The sequence below is a fragment of the Gopherus evgoodei genome, chromosome 6, assembly GCF_007399415.2.
Source record: "Gopherus evgoodei ecotype Sinaloan lineage chromosome 6, rGopEvg1_v1.p, whole genome shotgun sequence".
NCBI classification, from domain to species: Eukaryota; Metazoa; Chordata; order Testudines; family Testudinidae; genus Gopherus; species Gopherus evgoodei.
Window position 1 is genome coordinate 99281467 of NC_044327.1, and position 12570 is coordinate 99294036.

Genomic DNA, 12570 nt, shown 5'->3' on the forward strand with positions numbered 1-12570 from the left:
GAGATCCCCAACCATTATCATATCACTCCCAGCAGATATTATATGGATTTCCCTAAGTTTCTACAAAAGAGAAAAGAAAGAATTTTCTGAAGATTCTATCATACCTTTTACATTATTTTTTACACAGACTATAAAAACACTTGTGAAGATTACACAAAATTGATAGGCATCCCCATGTAACTACTGAAAGTTCAGGCTTTAAAATACCTTTTAATTGTGCTAAAACACATACTATAATAGATAAGCCTAGAGTTTCAGATTCTTAACTAAATCTATATTAATGCACATAAAGAAATACATATTTCAAGATAAAAGTATTTAAAATGCTTATTTCTCCTCAACATTTTCTACAGCGTAAATTCATACCATTTTAAAATAGGTTGCAATAATTTTTCCATGAATTGGAGAAATTGGAGTCCTGATGATCTTTCCTGTGACTCTCTCAACCTGTTCCAGGAGTAGTGACTGATATTAAATACTGTATCAGAAGATTTCTTCCCCAACCTTTTTATCTAGTTTACATTTTATTCCTTCCTGTCCCTCCCTGTCTGACTCGAATACCTCTATCTAGGTTTTTATAATGGAGCCTCAACACTAAGATCTGAATGTCTCCTACTGACTTGCAACCAAAATTACAGGAGCCAGTGTTCTTTCCTTCATCATGTCTTGACATAGTCAGATTTACTCTCTCTCTTCCTCAACCCCTTGCAACTCCTAATACAAACAGATCAAAGTGTGCAAATATTTAATTAAAATACATTTCCCACACAATTTTGTCCTGTAGGATGGAAAGGAAGAAAGAAAATTCTCATGTGACCGATTCCAGTCATGTTGCTTAATATAATTCTGGAAAGCATGGATTAAAAAGGGGGAGAGAAAATGAGTGAAGACTGTTAGCTTGATCTCAACCTCTTTCAAATGTGGACCTGTCAGATTTGTGAAACTGGGCCTGAAATTGGTTTTGTCAGTGCTGTAGTACTCCATATCAATTTTCCTAATTGACATAACACCACCACTTTTCCTTGCTGTGCACAAAGCACGGTAAACAGTGATTTATTGTACACGTTGCAGGAGATATTTCAAAGTGTTATAATTTGATTTTTCACACCCACTTTGAAAGTTTCTCTCTTATATAATAACTATGGTCAAAGATGAGGTGAGTGCAAGGAAGGGGGAGCCTTCTCTTCAGTGCACAGGGGCCAGCCATAGTTCCAGCCTTGCCCTCCAGGCCCTGAGTCAAACACCAGCTTCACTTTTGGAAAACTCAAAGGACACAGCAAGAGATGAGAATGGAGTCTTTCCCCTCTTCCACACCAGTAGGAAGAGGTGGCATTTAGCAATGTCTGCTTCTGTATATGTTACTGGACAATGTTTTCCGGAACTGCTGTCAGGTCGTTTAACTCCCCTCCCCATTCCTTACTCATCCCCCACCCCACCCCATGCGCTAACTTAAAATTTACAACAGAAGCTAACACATTTGTATTGCAGGCTTTGACTATGCCAAAGTAAGATACCACTGTTAAATCCCTCATGCCCAGGAAATGACAGAGGAAATCACTGACAGGTAACGGTTCCAATATCACCCTGGCTCCCTTTTGGGAGACTTGTTCTTGGAGTGGGTGCAAGCAGCAGGGTCAGAGTTGGCCCAAGGCACACAATCCTATTTTCACTGTCAGTTCTGTAGGGCATAGGGGCTGGAACTAGGGGTATTACCGCACCCCCTGGCTTGAAGTAGTTTCCATCATATACAGGGTTCACAGTTTGGTTCGATGGCTCTTTGCACCCCCACTATACAAATTGTTCCAGCACCCCTGCTGTAGGGATATGGAAAAAGGCCTGGAGGGATTAAGTTGCTAGGCAGCAGCTGCTGTTGAGGCACAGTTAACAGAGCCCAGCTAACATGCATACAAAACATAAAACCAAAGAGGAAAGGGGTAGTTAATGGTTGTGGGGGAAAGCTCAGGCAAAAGCCGAGAAGAGGGTTGTCTTGCCATGTTTACACTCCTAAAAGAGGAGAGCTTTAACTTGGCTCCTTTTTATACCCCAAAGAAGGAAAGATTAGCTTTAGTTTCTGTTTCAGTTTTTTGCCTTGTGAGTTATTCTCTCTGTTGTGAGGTAAAGCTCACTTCAAGGACTTGTCTACAGGGCTGGCTCTAGGCACCAGCAAACCAAGCATGTGCTTGAGGTGGCACAATTTCAGGGGCAGCATTTCAGACACTTTTTTTTTTGTTTCGGCAGTTGTGCTCCTGGAGGTGTTTTTATTTATTTATTTATTGCTTGGGGCAGCAAAAAACCTAGAGCCAGCCCTGCTTGTCTATATGGGGCAATACCCAGAATAGCTATTGCAGAATTAGTCTGCCTTAAGTGTGACTCTGTGCCATTTAGCTCAATCCACTCTTAGTGCAGAATGAGAGTGTCTACATGGAAAATTAGTGCAGAATAGCTTCTGCACTTGAAATTCTCAGCCTAACTTATTCTGCCCTAACTTTGCCATGTAGACAAGCCCTAGTAGTTGTTACAGAGCCCTACAACGTTGAGATGAATCTAGAGATGGAACATTTTTCTCTGTCTACAGAGGAGATAGGCCTGGGTTGTGAAGTTTGGATCGGGATTCAAAGCCAAACTCCTCTAATGTCTTGAAGGAGTTTAGATCTGGGTTTCAGTCTGGGAGTTTCTCTAATCCATACGGAGATGAATATACCCAGATTATAATATCTGAGCCTATTTCACAAACTTCAAGTCACAGACATTTGTTTGCCTCTTGCATTCTCATGAGAAAAATAGATTTCCTAATGGATACTCTTTGAGATTAATTTTTTGTGACAATTGGAAAGAACAAATGCGGTGCTGCTTTGACAGGTCTGCTAGATTTATACAAAACATAACCTGGCCAGATAATATGCATGTCCTTCAATTCCCTGAGAAACTACGTACACAGTATTTTCCAGCATCTTGTAATCTGCTCTGTCTGCCAACAGGAATATGTCACCATATCAAGGCTACTGTCATTGTTCATGATTCCCTCAGGAGACAGAACTTCTGAAAGTCACATTTAGCTGTCAGTGCCAGGAAGTTCTTTGTGTGGATTTGGCAGGGAGAAGAAAGAGGCATGAGACTGACAACGAGACTACATTTTTTGTTTGGCTGGAGCACCTGTATCTTTGATTTTTACATTTTAAGTGTCTAGTATGTAGCATTCAATATGATTTTATCATTTTAATTACCAGAGTTTTGCGGTATAGCAATAAGAGGCACGCTACAGGTCACTTTATTAGTGTGTCCATCATAAGGTTGTCGGTCTTTGAAAACAAATGTGACTATACTGTATTAGGTCATATTGCTAAATTACCTTACAGTACGTGTCAATAAGACTCCGATGACCATTCTTTTGTGTCTGGATTAAAAGGCTATGTGTTCCACACTAGGGGCTTGGTGCCATATTTAATGCTGATGCTACACATCCCATTCTGTACAAGGCTATTGCAGTTCTGAGATCTGTGTGTGGAATTCGCCAATCCTCAATACTTGGACTTAGTTCAGGTGGTGTAATTTTACTCTAAGCTTAAGAAGTTCCAAGATACAGTGCGGAGACAACTAAATCTTCTGAAGTTTTCACATTTCAGTTGGCAGAGTTTGTTTATTAATATAGACCAGTTCAACAACAGTCACACGCTATTGCTTGGAAGTCGAGATTTCATTTGGGAATGCTGAGTGACAATGTAACTTTGTCAGCACACACACTCATGGACTGATAGAGTTCATTTTTTATTATTCAGTCAATAAACACTATCATCAATCTCACAAGACTTTTTTTAGGTGTTTTACTAACAAGAATAAATATGGAGACTGGACAATAACATTTAGATTTTTTGCCATTGGCTGTGCTCCATAGTAGAATAAAACGGCAGACTAGATGGGCATATTGGAATCAATATTTCATATGCTTTGAGTAACAGATGTTATGCTTAATGCTAACATATTATTATGATTAAGTTTATCTCTTCCAGTAAAACCAGGCAGTCTACTATTAGTACCTAGGAGTCATTTTGCCACTTCATCTTGTAGAAAAATAAAGGTAGGTCATTTAGCCTAGAAAACAAGTAAGATATCCAATCTCTCATATAAATCAGTTTAATTTGGTTAATGAAGATCAGTTCAGCACAGCTGCATTTGGATGTTAATTCAAACTAGAGTCAGATTTTGATCTCATTTACACCAGTGAAAAACAACATACATATATAAGAACATAAGAACGGCCGTACCGGGTCAGATCAAAGGTCCATCTAGCCCAGTATCTGTCTATCAACAATGGCCAATGCCAGGTGCCCTAGAGGGAGTGAAACTAACAGGCAATGATCAAGTGATCTCTCTGCTGCCATCCATCTCCATCCTCTGATGAACAGAGGCTAGTGACACCATTCTTTACCCTTCCTGGCTAATAGCCATTTATGGACTTAGCCACCATGAATTTATCCAGTTCCCTTTTAAATATTGTTATAGTCCCAGCCTTCACAACCTCCTCAGGTAAGGAGTTCCACAAGTTGACTGTGTGCTGTGCGAAGAACTTCCTTTTATTTGTTTTAAACCTGCTACCTATTAATTTCATTTGGTGACCCCTAGTTCTTGTATTATGGGAATAAGTAAATAACTTTGCCTTATCCACTTTCTTCACATCACTCATGATTTTATATACCTCTATCATATCCCCCCTTAGTCTCCTCTTTTCCAAGCTGAAGAGGCCTAGCCTCTTTAATCTTTCCTCATATGGAACCCTCTCCAAACCCCTAATCATTTTAGTTGCCCTTTTCTGAACCTTTTCTAGTGCTAGAATATCTTTTTTGAGGTGAGGAGACCACATCTGTACACAGTATTCGAGATGTGGGCGTACCATGGATTTATATAAGGGCAATAATATATTCTCAGTCTTATTTTCTATCCCCTTTTTAATGATTCCTAACGTCCTGTTCACTTTTTTGACTGCCTCTGCGCACTGCGTGGACATCTTCAGAGAACTTCCACGATGACGCCAAGATCTTTTTCCTGACTCGTTGTAGCTAAATTAGCCCCCATCATATTGTATGTATAGTTTGGGTTATTTTTTCCAATGTGCATTACTTTACATTTATCCACATTAAATTTCATTTGCCATTTTGTTGCCCAATCACTTATTTTTGTGAGATCTTTTTGAAGTTCTTCACAATCTGCTTTGGTCTTAACTATCTTGAGTAGTTTAGTATCATCTGCAAACTTTGCTACCTCACTGTTTACCCCTTTTTCCAGATCATTTATGAATAAATTGAATAGGATTGGTCCTACGAGTGACCCTTGGGGAACACCACTCTCCCTTCTGATAGGTAACAAAGGGTAGGAATTAATGGTAAATTGTCTTTTAACCAGTTCTCAATCCATGAAAGAATCTTCCCTTTTATCCCATGACAGATTAATTTACGTAAGAGCCTTTGGTGAGGGACCTTGTCAAAGGCTTTCTGGAAATCTAAGTACACTATGTCCACTGGATCCCCCTTGTCCACATGTTTGTTGACCCCTTCAAAGAACTCTAATAGATTAGTAAAATACGATTTAAAGGACAGGTTACAAACCTTAGTTAATAGTTCTGCAACTTCACATTTGAGTTCTTTCAGAACTCTTGGGTGAATGCCATCTGGTCCTAGTGACTTGTTAATGCTGAGTTTATCAATTAATTCCAAAACCTCCTCTAGTGACACTTCAATCTGTGACACTTCAATCTGAGGGAGATCAGAATCTGGCGCAGTATCTATAAATATCCCAATTTAACAAGATTCATAGCTATTTTGCCTCTGTAGTGTTGTAATGAAATTCCAGTATTAAACTTCAAATACAACAAAGCAGAATTATTTGCAAACTCTCACTTTTGCATTATATTATTAATGTTAAGTTCACCTAAGAGCTAAGACACAGCGCATTACAAAATTGACTTGTCATGTTTCTTAACATGAGATCATGAAGGTCAACATGCAGAAACTTTCATGAACTGTAAGATAATTCTACTGCATATACCCCCATGAATTAATATTGAAGCTAGATATAGTTAGGTAGAATAACTCTCTAGATGAACCTGTAAACACTTTTTGCCAGGTGCAGATGGCAGTAAGAAGTTCAGTGAAATTAGGGGATCCTTTCTACAATAAAGGAAATGTATGGCTCGAGCTCTCCCAGAATCTGTATTTCTCTCCAAGCTCTAGAAAACAAAACTGTAACCTCCTTGGCCACCTTCCCAGATATTTCTTCCTCACTTGCAAGCACGTGAGTCCTTGGTAATATGAAATCACCAAAACCTGTTATTTATGAAATATTTGCAAAACTCTAATAGGATATGAGAGGTGTGGCCAAACCCGGAGCTAATTAACTACTCTCCAGGTTTAGGGCCAATCTCCACCCACTTAAGCTTCATTTACAAACCTGATTGGATTCAACGGTGGTCAAGTGAGTGCTAGGAGGCAGCCCTTCGTGCCTGTCTGCTTTATTCCAGAAGCACCTGATCCTTCTGCACTCTGCACTGTCACCATTGGTCCAATTCTATATAGTAAGGTCAGCCCCACTGCAACCAGTATATTTTACATGCCAAGTTTTGGATGGACTGGAGGAATCATTACAAGAATAAGAACAAAGACTGTTCTCCCCCCATGATTCTGTGGTCCGAGAATTAAATGCCACAGGTATAAAGTAGCTCAAATCAAAATGTATTATACATAAAGTTCTCATTATTTGTATATCTATACAGATATAGATGTAGTGCCTCTGGGCTGAGACCAAGTATGGACAATTTCAGTCCTGCAAGTGATATTTTCCTACATTTGATATGAGTAAAAAACATGAGATAACAAAAAGTGTCTTGCAAACTTAACAATAGCAGTCACTACTAATAGATTGCTATAAAGCCTGAATAGCTGTATTGAGTGTAAATTATTAGAAAACATTTTTCTATGCAGTTCAAAACTTTTAATCAAAGAAAGGTTTATTATTTCCAAGACAAAAACAGTCAAATAAGGATTTGCATAAATTTCCATTTGTAATATGCATATTTAAATTCAGGATTAACAAAAAGAAAAAGATAAGGAAATATCTTCATCATAGCAGTTCTGTCCAAGCTACTGTGTTGCTTAAGACAAATATTGGATATAGTAACAGACGGACCCCCGAGGAAGCTAACAGGAAAACATTACTTTTCCATAACTCACTAAGAATCATCGTCAAGGCAAGCCTATAGCCATTTATTTCAGCAAAGCTACAAATTTCAAAGATGTTTTTATTTCACCTGGATGATCTTCCTGGCATTTCCAAGATTTTACTTTATACTAACTTAATTTTTCTGTGGTTATTAGTAATTGTTCTGTGTTAAAGGTTATGGAAGCCATCAATTAAAAATAGAAATGAATTTTTCTTGGCAACATTTTCCTTTGTATGAACAGGATGTTCATGCTGAGAGGCAGTTACAGTGTGTGCTACCCACACATCTCTTGTGATGTACCTCACCCTTGTCCTGTAACACCCTGGCTACATCAATCCTGGCCATTCCTTGAGAAAGAGATTTCCAGTTGTGCCAGATTCTGTGGTGGTTCTCTGAAACTGACAATTATGCCTGTATTGGGAACTGAAACCAACTCATCACTTATGACCTAAACAAAGCCAGGCCTTTTGAGAGAATGGCTAATATATCAGCCTAGTGCAATGCATTTATTAATAAGCAGTTTACAACTTCTAGCATTCAACCTAAAATAAGGTGAAAAGCTGCTAAGCACACACTTAAATTATAAACAAGTCTGTGTTCTAACAGATTTGTTCCATCAAGTTATTAATTTATAAAAAGCATCCTCATAATATTTTGTTGAGTTTAGATGAGAGAATATATACTTTTCAAAAGGTGTCACTCATTTGCCTGGGGACTTACACTATGAAAAGCATTAACTTCAGCAGAATGCTGTGCTCCAGTCTGGTTCCATTCATCTCACATCAAGTTAGTTGACACACAACTACACTTAACCATGCGTGGTGTAACAAGGACAATTTCGCCCCACTGGTACCATGGCTCCCTATGTTAAGCAACATCACTCATCCACACAACCATCATGAGGATGCTACTGCCAGAATGGTTGAGAAGATCAGGGCAAACCTGAGCCTATTGCTGTACACAAACTCTTTGAACATGCAAAAGCAGGCTTGTCATTGAGGCATCTGTTGTGGGCTGACTTCTCTGCCTTGTCAATGTGGCATGAAGAACAGTCTGCAGCTGATGTCAGAAACCAGTCTCTTGTAACTGACCTGACCAAGCGTATACCCAAGTTTGATTTGCCACATCGGCCCTGGGCCCTTCTGAACTGTTTTCAAATGGGCCAGGGTTAATGTGCAGTCAGACTTCATGCTTAGAGCCAGTGGAAGGATCCCATATCCGCTGTGGCCAAAAACAGACAGTGTCACACATCATTGATGACCACCCTCTGACCAGATGTGATGGTGGACTGAGGACTTTGCTGATAAGGCTATTGCAAATTGGTTTGGCAAGCTCCACATTTGATAAGAAGATAGTAAGAAGAGGCCAATGGAACAAATGTTTTTACAGGTTCATGAAGCAGCAGTGGCATCTTTAGCTTTGTGATAAAAGGTTGTTTAATTTTATAGTTTTAAATGGTACAAATGCCTTTTTATATGCAGCGTCTATTATACAAATGACACAGCCTGAAAAAATAGACACTGAATTGAAATTCCTTTGAAAACTCAGCCATTAACGCTTCTTTTTGCTTTTACAGTATATTACCTGTCCAGTGATCCTCTGACATTTTATTTTTAAAATCATAGGATTGAAATAAAACAACCAACTTCAAATGTGCAGCTTACTGTAACTGTTTGTCTGCAAAATGGAATAATGCAGAGAAACTGAGATATCTGTTTAAATCCACTCCTCTGTATCAAATCCAGGTAAACAAGTATGGGGCAGGCACGCTCCACAAGAGACAGACTCTTCTCCCAGACTGTTCCACAACTTCTGTTTCTCCCTCAAGCTGCAGTAGCCTTCATGACAACTCCCCTATGCCTCATGTCTAGGGTACATTTGTGTACTCAAATTGGCTAGCTACACCACGATCCAACCCACCTTAATAACAACTCCCAGAGCTCCCCTGGATACAGCTCCACAGAGCACAGTTCCATGTCACACGGGAAGTACGGACAGGGCTGGTGCAAGGATATTTTGCACCCTAGGCGAAATTTCCACCTTGCGCCCTCGCACCCCTGTAACATTGGTTCATTGAAGGGCAAATCCCAACGAGCCTTTATGGACCCCAGGGGCCAGCCTCAGACCAGGTTCCCCCCTCCCCGCCCCCTGAACTCCCCTGGAGGGTGCACAGCGCCCCCGTGAGCCCTCCTCACCCCAACAGCCCCCACCCTGAGTCCACTCACTGGCTTTGCTGGACTTGGGCTGCTGCACCAGCTCGGCAGGGAGGAGCCGCCTTCTGGGGGCTCCTGCAGCAGATGCATGTGGGCAGAGGCCCCTGTGTGCCCCCCCCCGGTTCCCCCGTCACGGCGCTCAGCTCTGTGGCTTGTGGGAGTGTGAGACGCCGCCGCTGCCCCTCCCGGAGCAGGCTTGGGAGCCGCGGAGCTTAAGCATGGCGAGGGGGAAGCTGTGGGGGCATGGGGGCCTCTGCCCGCATGCATCTGCTGCAGCCTGCAGGAGCCCCCTGGCAGGGCACCAGACCGTAGCCTGGGCAGGAGTAGCAGGGGGCGCAGCTGCTCCTCGCTAGTGGCGCCACCGCCTTTGCAGGGCTCCTGCCCCCCTGCACTGTGCCGGCTCCTCTGTGGCTGGGGCCCGCCGCCACCGCTCTGGTTCTCCGGTGCCTCCGGAAGGCGGCTCCTTCCTGGCGATCCAGGGCATCACTTTTTGGTGCCCGCAGGGTCGTCCTTAGGATTTATGGGGCCCTATGCAGTATTATTAAACTGGTGCCCCTATGCCCAACGGCAGCCTGAGCTTGCAGCCCGGCAGGGGCCGGGGTGGAGGGACAAGCTAGAAAATAACAACAAGACGCCCGGCCTGCCTCACAGTGGCAGAGAGTCACAGTTCCCCACAGAGACCCCTGTACCCTCTCCCTCACGCAGAATGGACATGCAGAAGGTACCTAATTAAAAGCACTAAACTTGGGAATAAAAAATTTCAGTCACAGGTTTTTTGATATGCCCTGAAGTTTGTCAGACATTTATTTGCAAAAACTTTGTAGTAAGGGCAAGTCAGCTGTCTTGCTGAATAAAACATTAAATATTATGGAATATATGAGGCAGCTCTTCTCTGTTTTACATTTTCTTAATCAGTATTTCTAAGCTAATTTTATATTATTTTAAATGTACTCTTACGCCTTCACAAAGTAATCATTCCAGATTACTACATATTTAACTCACTGAAGAAGACATTTTAAATTAATCAGTCACAGAGGTTTAGTGTGTTCATAACAATGTTCATTGCTTTAGGAAAAAGGGAACACTAATTTACTTTGTGTGACTTCCATAACAATACACGTTTATGAAATTTCACCAACTTTAAAAAATATGTTTCCAAAGATTTTAGGCATAACAAAGGATTTTATATCTTACTAAGGTACTGATTTTGCTTACAACTAGTTCATCAGATAGTCAGAAATAAAGAAAGGGAAACTCTTTGTCCAGCTATTTAGAAGCAAAGGGCTGTTGCTTCTTTCAATGGGTGGGGGTGGGGGTGGGGGTGCGAAGGGAGAAATGGATGGACAGAAAGGACAGAAAGACTTTGGAAGAAAGTTTTTTTATTATAATAATTAAAATGTGCATTTTAGACAAGGCTGGTCTTTTGAAGAATATATTTAAAAAAACATATGTCTGAAGATCCAAGCATTTAAGGCTAAAGATGATTGTGTATCTAAAAATCTATGCAAGGATTTTTTAGAGATGTGATTTTATAATCTTCACCAACTCACTAATGAAATATTTTTAAAGCAAATTTTAAACTAAGGTCCTGTAGACTGATATGTTCTAAGTAAGTATTATTACAGTCGAGCACAACTGTTTTTGTCAGTACATTCAGAAACTGATAGTGGCTACCTGAGGGTTGGCAAATGCCTGTTAAATGTCTTTGTTCCCCTTGAATGGCTCTTTAACAGTTTCAGTGTTGTGCTAATAGGTCTGGCAGGCTGGAGATTTTTTTCTCTTTTAACTAGGAGATCCCCTTCCCAGGAAGACTCAGAGCCTGCAGGAAGGGTCAGAACAGGGATAGGAAAACCAGTAGAGTGGACATTAAGACGCATCTGAGGAAGTGGGTATTCACCCACGAAAGCTCATGCTCCAAAACGTCTGTTAGTCTATAAGGTGCCACAGGATTCTTTGCTGCTTTTACAGATCCAGACTAACACGGCTACCCCTCTGATATTAAGACATAGTGGTGCCCCAAATTTTCAGATTCCCTACACAGCTGCCTATGCCTGAGGATGGCCCTGGGCGCCCCCAACTTGCCGTCCTAGGTGACTGCTCATTCGCCTAGTGGTTGCACCGGCCCTGGGTATGGATATCCTGCACAAGGCTCTCTGGGAAGCACAACTGCCCCAGTTACACTGCCTATCAGGCCTTACATGCTTGAGGACTGGGGAGGAGAGGGGGAGTTTGCCCACAAGGGCATACCTCTTCAATGCATGACAAAATGATTGCATTTCTCTTAAATGGTGGAACTGCTCTGTATCAAGAGGTAAAAGAAAAAACACCCTATTTGTAGATCAAACACCTGCTGCCTGCTAGTGTTCAATGGCAAATTAAATTGACAGGCAGAAGCAAAGAGAATGGTAAAACATATACTCTGCAGCAGTGCATGTAGCAAGAGAGAAGCTCATCTAATGGTCTTAATCATTTTGTGGAGTTTCTATTAATATACTAACCTCATTTCTAATTTTATTTCATCTATTGACGACAATTCAAAAGTTACCAGGGCACTCCTTCCTAAGGAATGCGATGTGACAGCCAGAGTTGATGGGCAAAGAGCTATTTCCAGCACAGATATTATTGGTGTGGCCAGAGTAGCTAAAGTTTTGGCTCAACTGGATGTGTTCTCTGCATTCACGTCTAATATGTCCAGCAACACACCCAGCATGTCCAGCTAGCAGATGCCGATTCTGACTCTAATCCAGCTCTCCGTGAAGTCAGTAGGAGTCTTTCCATTAACTTCACTCAGAGTTCAATCAGGCCCACAGCTAAATTAGATAAGTTCATTCTAGTGTCTGCCTGTCAGTTGACGGACAACAAGGAATGCTAGCAGTTCTGAAAAATGCTTCTAGTATGACATTTAGGACACAGCTGCTCTGCAATTAAATACCTGTGGCTTGCCTGTATCAGCTGACATGGGGCTTGGGCTTCAGGGCTGTTTAATGGTACTACAGATATTTGGGCCTGGGCTGGAGACTGAGCTCTGGGACCCCATGAGAGGGGAGGGTCTTTTTCAACTTTTTTTCTTTCAACTTTTTAAAACTTCACTCAATGCACAGTCAACCTGTGGAACTCTTTTCGCAGGGGATGTTGTAAAGGCCAAAA

The 12570-nt window shown here is 41.3% G+C and overlaps 1 protein-coding gene across 3 annotated transcripts in view; it reads right to left on the reverse strand.

Moving 5' to 3' along the window:
• Nucleotides 1-12570, reverse strand: part of RAB3C (RAB3C, member RAS oncogene family) — a 226727-nt gene that overhangs the window by 91639 nt on the left and 122518 nt on the right. The gene's annotated exons all lie outside the window — the stretch shown is intronic.